Genomic DNA, 8,521 nt, shown 5'->3' with positions numbered 1-8,521 from the left:
GAACACATACATTTACTCAAAGACCCCATGATGCACCCCATTCACCCATACATTCTCTCTCTCTCTCTCTCTCTCTCTTCCAGGCGCGTTCCGGAAGTCCAAACATGGAGCTGCCCCACCCCCATCCCAGCGTCCCTGGCTTCGCTTCGGCTGGGCGGGCGAGGGGCGCCATCTCGCCCACCCAGGCCCAGCTGAATCCGTGGGCCGGCTCACAGCCAACGCGCATGAGTGCTGCGCTGTAACCGGCGCCCCTCTTAGCTTGGCACTCTAGGCGGCCGCCTGAGTGGCCTTTATGGTAGCACCAGACTACCTACCCGAGCTGCAATGCTCACAGGAGGCTGCCTGGACGCGCAAACATGGTTCGCAGGTCACGCTAAGCCACAGGCAGAGTTCGGATGACACGCTAATCAACTGGGGGTGGGTAATAGGAAGGAAAGGAAAGGAAAGGAACCTCTCGTGCAAGCACTGAGTCATTACTGACTCTTGGAGGGACGCCAGCTTTCGCTGACGTTTTCTTGGCAGGCCTTATAGCAGGGTGGTTTGCCGTTGCCTTCCCCGGCCGTTATTACCTTTCCCCCAGCTCACTGGGTCCTCATTTTACCGACCTCGGGAGGATGGAAGGCTGAGTCGACCCGAGCCGGCTGCCTGAAACCAGCTTCTGCTGGGATCGAACTCAGGCCGTGGGGAGAGTTTCGGCTGCAGAAACTGCTGCTTTACTGCTCTGTGCCACACGAGGCTAGGAACAGAATGCATAATAATAATAATAATAATAATAACCCATGGGGAACAACACCAAATACAATATAATACATAAACTTAGTTAACAGAGCATATACAACTAATACAATATTAAAATAACAACCACAGCATCTTAAAATTCTTCGGTTTAAAACAACCATTGATTAGCCTGTCGTCCGAACTCAGCCACATTGGGCTGAGAGAGGTTGGAGGGGGTCGATACTACTGCTGTTGAATAGGTGGGGGCTGAGAGAGGGCACAGGTGGGTTGTCTTTCTGCCTTGCCTGGGCTCAACAACATAAGAAGAGCCCTGCAAGATCAGACCAGGGCAGGGTTTTTTTTTTTTAAAACAAATTTCCCAACTGCTCAAATGCCCTATCGGACACCTCCCCCCCACCCCCGCCCAAGACAAACACATTATTTCTCTTTCGCAACTAGAGAGATTATCACCAACTCTAGAAGCACCTTAAACTTAAAGACAGATTGACAGGGCCATACGGATACCCAGGAAGGACGACAGACCAAGGGAAGAACACCACTGGTTCTCACCTACAGCCTCCAATTAGAACCACTGCAACAGATCATCAGTGAACTCCAACCCCTCATCAGCCCAGACACTTCTCTCTCACAAGCCTTGGGAGGAGGACCGGTCCTGGCCTACGGACCACCTCCCAACCTGAAGCTGATGCTAACCAGCAACAGTGCACAGGACAGAGACACAGACAGAGGGACCAGAGCCAAGTGCCAACTCTGCCCCCACATCTATTCAGGCAACACTGTCACAGGACCCAACAACCTCAGTCACACCATCAAGGCCTCTTTCACCTGCATCCTTATATAATTTGTGTTACATGCCATCCCTGACTTCGTCTATTGTTAAGTTCTTAAAAAACACATACACCTAACACGTATCTTTTTTCTCCACCACTTTTTTCAACTGCACATTATCAGATTTCCAACTGCACATTTTTTTCACCAACTGCACATTTTGTGTCCAACTGCACAATAAAAAAAGCAATGTCTTGTGGAACTCCCCCAGGGCAAATCAGGCATGGCAGAATCGATGCAGACATTGTGTTTTATTTTAAACCAGCCAGGTTTCGAGTTGGCTCAGGATGGGGAGGTGGGGGAGGAAGAGATGGGGCAAGCAGCAAACCCTCATGACCCCCCACCCTTTCAGGAGGAAAACAAGGCCATGCATTCCTTGCCCTCAAAAATCTGTCCTTCCCCAGTGAGTGTGCTAAAGGACAGGCCCAAAATTGAAAGCTAGAGCTCCAGTCTTAGAAAATCATAATCCCATCCCCACTGCACAGACCGATAGCTGTAAAAGGAAAAGACAAATGTTTTTCTCCTTTCGGATGGATACTGCTAGTGACCCCAGAGCAGAGATTTAGGCTGCAATCTATACTTGCTTACCAGGGAGCAAGCCCCATTGAACTAAATCAGCCTTCCTCAACCTGGAACGCTCCAGATGTGTTGGACTACAACTCCCAGAATGCCCAAGCCAGGGGCATTCTGGGAGATGCAGTCCAACACATCTGGAGCGCCCCAGGTTGAGGAAGTCTGAACTAAATGGAACAGTACTGAGTAGATATGCATAGAATTGTGCATGGTGCTGCATCTAACCTTAAAGGGTAGGTGTGGTGTGATAGAGTTTGAGATAGGACATATCTGCTTCATGGAATACCAAAGTGGGAAGTATTTCTATAAGAGCCGTCATGAAGCTAGGAAATTTTAGACCCTGGACTTAAGGGTTGTATGGGAGGCCCCAGGTGTACTACTTTGATTGCAGAACACCTAACATTTTCCCACCACCACCACCACTACTATTCCACGTTTTACAACTGTTTCTACATTCCTGACATAGGTTTTTTAGTCATTATTTATATATTTATTTAGAGTATTTTTATCCCGCCCCTCAGCCAAAAGGCTCTCGGAGCGGCTTACAATGTATGAATAAAGAAGACAGTCCCTACCCCCAGGCTTACATTCTAAAAAAGACATGACACACAAGGAAAAGTGGATGGGGAGGGAAGAGGGAGAAAATAAAAAGAAATTGTCATGTGCCAACCTGGATTAAAAAAAGGAAATACATTTGAGCTTGTGAAGTTTCATATTTTAAATCCACTTAAATCATAGCACCATCAGGACTGCAGGAATAAAATGGAGTTTGCTTCTGCTGCCCTTATACTAAACACATTGACTTGGGAATAAGCACCATTTTGCTGTAAGATGTTTTTAACGCACACAAAAAGAGCATCTATATCCATGTAAATGCCCACCTGTTTGCCCCTTAACTATAAAATGTTTTTAAAAATAAGAAAGAAAAGATGTGATGGCAAACAGTGCCAGCCCAAATGCTTGCTTTCAGCTAGAAGAGAGGGGGGCTCCTCCGTTATGAAAGACAGACCAGGCTCTCCAGAAACAGGATGGACCAGAAGATGTATAGTGTATACCTAAGTACATACATAAAATAAAAATTTGAAAAAGTATCAACTTCCCAATGCCAAAGTGGGTGTCTAGCATCTCATGAAAGATCTAGAGAGATTCTAGGCCATCCCTATCATGTAAGAGGGGCTTAGGAAGCTCTGAGGGATTTCAGCAGCCTGATTTAACTGTCTGGAGGAGAAGCCCTAGCTCTTTCTTGCTTTCAGGACAGAACAGAGGGCCCCTCCATTACAACAAACAGACCAGGCTTTCCAGAGACAGTCTAGGGGTTTCTTCACATGGAGCTTTTATCCTGTAATTGAGATTGATTACTCATGGAAGTTTGCAGGTCCTTTACATGACTCCAGCAATTTCCAGTGCCTCTCTTGTGTTTTCTGAGCATTTCCGCAGCTTAATTTGAAACAAAATAATGTGATAACAAAAAGATCTGTTTGCATTTGTCCCAAGATTGGGCGGTATAGAAATGCAATAAATAAATAAATAAATAAATAAATAGGAAGTGCCACTATAACTACAGCCACTAGATGTTGCTGTTCAAAGAAATGTAGAACTTGCTGATGAGGGGAGAACCGGTGTGTAAGGGCTGAAATCGAAATTAATCATGCAAAGAATCCAGGAGCAGGAGCCTCTGTAAAAATTGCGGGATGAAAAGCCATTGTGTGGAGAAGCCCTAGGTTCTACAGATGCCCCATAAGAATCCCTCCTTGAGAGAGGGAGTGGTGCCGGCCTCTTTAAAAGAGGCGGTAATTAGACCACTCCTGAAGAAGCCTAATCTGGACCCGGAGGATGTTAACAACTACAGGCCGGTGGCTAATATCCCCTTCCTGGGCAAGGTGCTTGAGCGGGTGGTTGCAGGACAACTCCAGGCACTCTTGAATGAAACGGATTATCTAGATCCATTTCAATCAGGTTTCAGGCCTGGTTTTGGAGCGGAAACTGCCTTGGTTGCCCTGTGGGATGACCCCTGCTGGAAGTGAGACAGGGAGAGTGCGACCCTGTTGGTTCTCCTGGACCTCTCAGTGGCTTTCAATACCATCGACCATGGTATTTCCTACTTTGGCTCAGTCTTCTCCCAAAAGTGGGTCTATGATCCCCCTGGAAAAAGTGATGCAGAAGTTGAGGGGGCAGGATTGCAGTTTGAGATTGATAAACAAATGGTCAAAGAACACCTAATTTCCTTGAATGAGTTCAAATCTCCAGGGCCCGATGAACTGCATCCTAGAGTAATGAAGGAGCTAACGGAAGAACTCTCAGAACCTTTGTCTATTATCTTTGCAAAATCATGGAAGACGGGTGAGGTGCCGGACGACTGGAGGAAGGCTAACGTTGTCCCTATCTTCAAAAAAGGCAAAAAGGAGGAACCAGGGAACTACAGACCAGTCAGTCTGACATCCATCCCTGGGAAAATTCTGGAGCAGATTATAAAGAAGTCAATCTGTAAACACCTTGAAATCAATGCGGTGATTACTAGAAGCCAACATGGATTTGTCAGGAACAAATCCTGTCAGACAAATTTGATCTCATTTTTTGATTGGGTAACCTCCCTTGTGGACTGTGGGAATGCTGTGGACGTCATATATCTTGACTTCAGCAAAGCTTTCGACAAAGAGCCCCGTGATGTTCTGATTAACAAACTAGCTAAAAGTGGGCTTGATGGAACAACTATTAGGTGGATTCACAGTTGGCTACAGAATCGGACTCAATGAGTACTTATCGATGGAACCTTCTCAAACTGGGGAGAGGCAACGAGTGGGGTACTGCAGGGATCAGTCCTGGGCCCAGTGCTCTTCAACATTTTTATTAATGATTTGGACGAGGAGGTGCAGGGAACGCTGATCAAATTTGCAAAAGACACAAAATTGGGTGGGATAGCTAATACCCTGGAAGACAGAAACAAACTTCAAAGTGATCTTGATAGGCTGGAGTGCTGGGCTGAAAACAACAGAATGAAATTTAATAGGGATAAATGCCAAGTTCTACATTTAGGAAATAGAAACCAAAGGCACAGTTACAAGATGGGGGATACTTGGCTCAGCAATACTACGAACAAGAAGGATCTTAAAATTGTTGTAGATCACAAGCTGAATATGAGCCAACAGTACGATATGGCTGCAAGAAAGGGAAATGCTATTTTGGGCTGCATATCAGTATAGCTTCCAAATCACGTGAGGTACTGGTTCCTCTCTATTCGGCCCTGGTTAGGCCTAATCTAGAGTATTGCATCCAGTTCTGGGCTCCACAATTCAAGAAGGACGCAGACAAGCTGGAGCGTGTTCAAAGGAGGGCAACCAGGTTGATCAGGGGTCTGGAAACAAAGCCCTATGAAGAGAGACTGAAAGAACTGGGCATGTTTAGTCTGGAGAAGAGAAGATTGAGGGGAGACATGATAGCAGTCTTCAAATACTTAAAAGGTTGTCACACAGAGGAGAGCCAGGATCTCTTCTCGATCCTCCCAGAGTGCAGGACATGGAATAATGGGCTCAAGTTAAACGAAGCCAGATTCCAGCTGGACATCAGGAAAAACTTCCTGACTGTTAGAGCAGTACGACAATGGAACCAGTTCCCTAGGGAGATTGTGGGCTCTCCCACACTAGAGTCATTCAAGAGGCAGCTGGACAAGCATCTGTCAGGGATGCTTTAGGGTGGATTCCTGCATTGAGCAGGGGGTTGGACTCGATGGCCTTGTAGGCCCCTTCCAACTCTATTCTATGATTCTATTCTTCTGGATAGGCTGTCTGACCTGGGAGTTGGAGGTACTGCTTTGCAGTGGTTCCGTTCCTACTTGGATGGCTGTTTTCAGAAGGTGGTGCTGGGGGATTATTGCTCTGTGCCGTGGCACCTAAGCCATGGGGTTCCACAGGGCTCTATTTTATCCCCTATGCTGTTTAATTTGTACATGAAGCCACTGGGGGAGGTTATCCGGAGATGTGGACTGAGGTGTCATCAATATGCGGATGATACCCAGCTCTACCTTTCCTTTTCATCAAACCCAGGTGAGGCAGTGGTTGTTCTGAACCAGTGCCTGGGCACGGTAATGGACTGGATGAGGGCTAACAAACTGAGACTCAATCCAGACAAGACGGAGGTACTGTTAGCAGGTGGTTCATCTGTCCGGCAAGGTGATGTTTGCCCTGTCCTGGACGGGGTTGCACTCCCCCTAAAGGATTGGGTCCGTAGTTTGGGGGTGCTCTTAGATCCAGAACTATCATTTGAGGCACAGGTGAACTCAGTGGCAAAAAGCACCTTTTATCAGCTTAGACTGATATACCAACTATACCCTTATCTGGACAGCCTAGCTACAGTTATCCATGCTCTGATAACCTCTCGTTTGGATTACTGCAATGCGTTTTACGTGGGGCTGCCTTTGAAAATGATCCGAAAACTTCAGCTGGTACAAAACAGGGCAGCCTGTTTACTAACAGGGACTGGCCGGCGAAATCACATCACGCCAGTCCTTCTACAACTTCATTGGCTGCCAGTCTAGGTCCGGGCCCGATTCAAAGTGCTGGTATTGACATTTAAAGCCCTAAACAGTTTGGGGCCAGGTTATTTGAAGGAACGCCTCCTCCCATATGTGCCTGCCCAGACCTTAAGATCATCCACAGGAGTCCTTCTCCGTGAGCCCCTGCCGAAGGAAGTGAGGCAGGTGGCTACTAGGAGGAGGGCATTCTCTGCTGTGGCACCCCGGCTGTAGAATGAGCTCCCCAGAGAGGTCTGCCTGGCGCCTACACTGTACTCTTTTCGTCGCCAGCTGAAGACCTTTTTATTCACTCAGTATTTTAACACCTAATTTAACTTAAATTTAAACTTTGCTGTTTTAATCTCATATTTTAACCTATGTTAATTTTTGCTGTGTGGTTTTATACTGGTTGTGCTTTTTATATTGTATTTTGTATTTGTGTCTTAAATTTGTTGGTTATTTCTATGCCCTTCGTGGTTTTAATTTTTGTGAACCGCCCGGAGAGCTTCGGCTATTGGGCGGTATAAAAATGTAATAAATAAATAAATAAATAAATTAGTATTTTTATTGTTATATTACAGTTATTGGCTGGGCATACCCTGGAGTGTGTGAACTGTGACAGAGAGGTGTGTGTGTGTGTGTGCATCTTGAAAAACCAACACGTAATAGCACTTTGAGATGGGTGCATGGCATGAAAGAAATTAAGTTTTTAGAAGTATTGCAACCCAAGCGTGGCAACACAAGGTCTGTACGCTCACCCCGTTTATCTTGAAGTTCCCTGTGTTCATTTTTGACGTGGTTACCTGAGAGGAATTTTCTGATTTAGGTTTAACTTTAAATATTCCCCAAAAATCAGGGCATGCTCAGATTTCCTTCAAAATGGGCATGTGTCTGGATACATTTATAAGCTGTCATGGTGGCCAGTTAGAGGTCTGTATCTGGAAAAATGACGGAGATCACTGCATTTCTGAAATTGGGGAGGGGGTGATTTTAAAAATATTCCCCAAAAATCAGGGTATGCTCAATTTCCTTCAAAATGAGCATGAATCTGGATACATTTAGAAGCTCTCATGGTGCCCATTGAAAACTAAAAAAGTTATAGGCGTTTGACATTTCAATGCAAGTCTATGGGAGGGAAACACGGAGCACCGATCCGGATCCGGAGCCCTGCTGTGGAGCGGACCGTAGGCGGATCAGCCAAAAGTGGAGCGGACCTGATCTGAAAGCTGCCAATCTGGATCCAGAGCGGATCGGGGGTCCGTGCACAGCCCAAATTGTAACACCATAATTTTCATACCAAAGGTCATTACCCATTTCCCACTCAGAGATATGCAGCTTAATCCCACACATGTTTACTCAGAAATAAGTTCCACCATATCCACTGATTTTCGGTTCACAGCCTTAACTTCTAGAGACCCTTTGCAAGGAACTAGATCTGGAAACGTGTCATATTTAGCATCTTATACTGGCAATGTTTCAGCGAAATTTTCTCAAATGGCACAAATAAGGGCAAAACAGACTACAATTTACCAAAGGCAGGTACCAGAAAGTATGGACTGTCTCTGCTAAATATAGGGGCCATTGAGAGCATTTGTGGAAGCAGCTGAGGGAGAGCAGGAATTCCAGGGAACCAGGCATCGGTGGAGGAGATTCGGCCCTTTTTCCAGAATAGAACTCCATTTGGAATCCAGGACTTTGCTTTGCAGGCATAGTTTGGTAACACGGCAGCAAAGTAGCCACCTGGGTGAGGGGTGAGAGGGGAGGAAGGCCCAGCTGAACTGCTCTGTCAATATTTGCCTTAGAACGCATTTCTTCACAACCCAGAAAGCAGATGCTTATGTTTAGACAGGAGCCCTCAATCCACTGTCGTGTAAC

This window comes from Elgaria multicarinata, chromosome 3 (assembly GCF_023053635.1).
Source record: "Elgaria multicarinata webbii isolate HBS135686 ecotype San Diego chromosome 3, rElgMul1.1.pri, whole genome shotgun sequence".
In the NCBI taxonomy this organism is placed as follows: domain Eukaryota; kingdom Metazoa; phylum Chordata; class Lepidosauria; order Squamata; family Anguidae; genus Elgaria; species Elgaria multicarinata.
The sequence above is the reverse complement of the archived record's forward strand: the minus strand, read 5'-3'. Positions refer to the sequence as shown.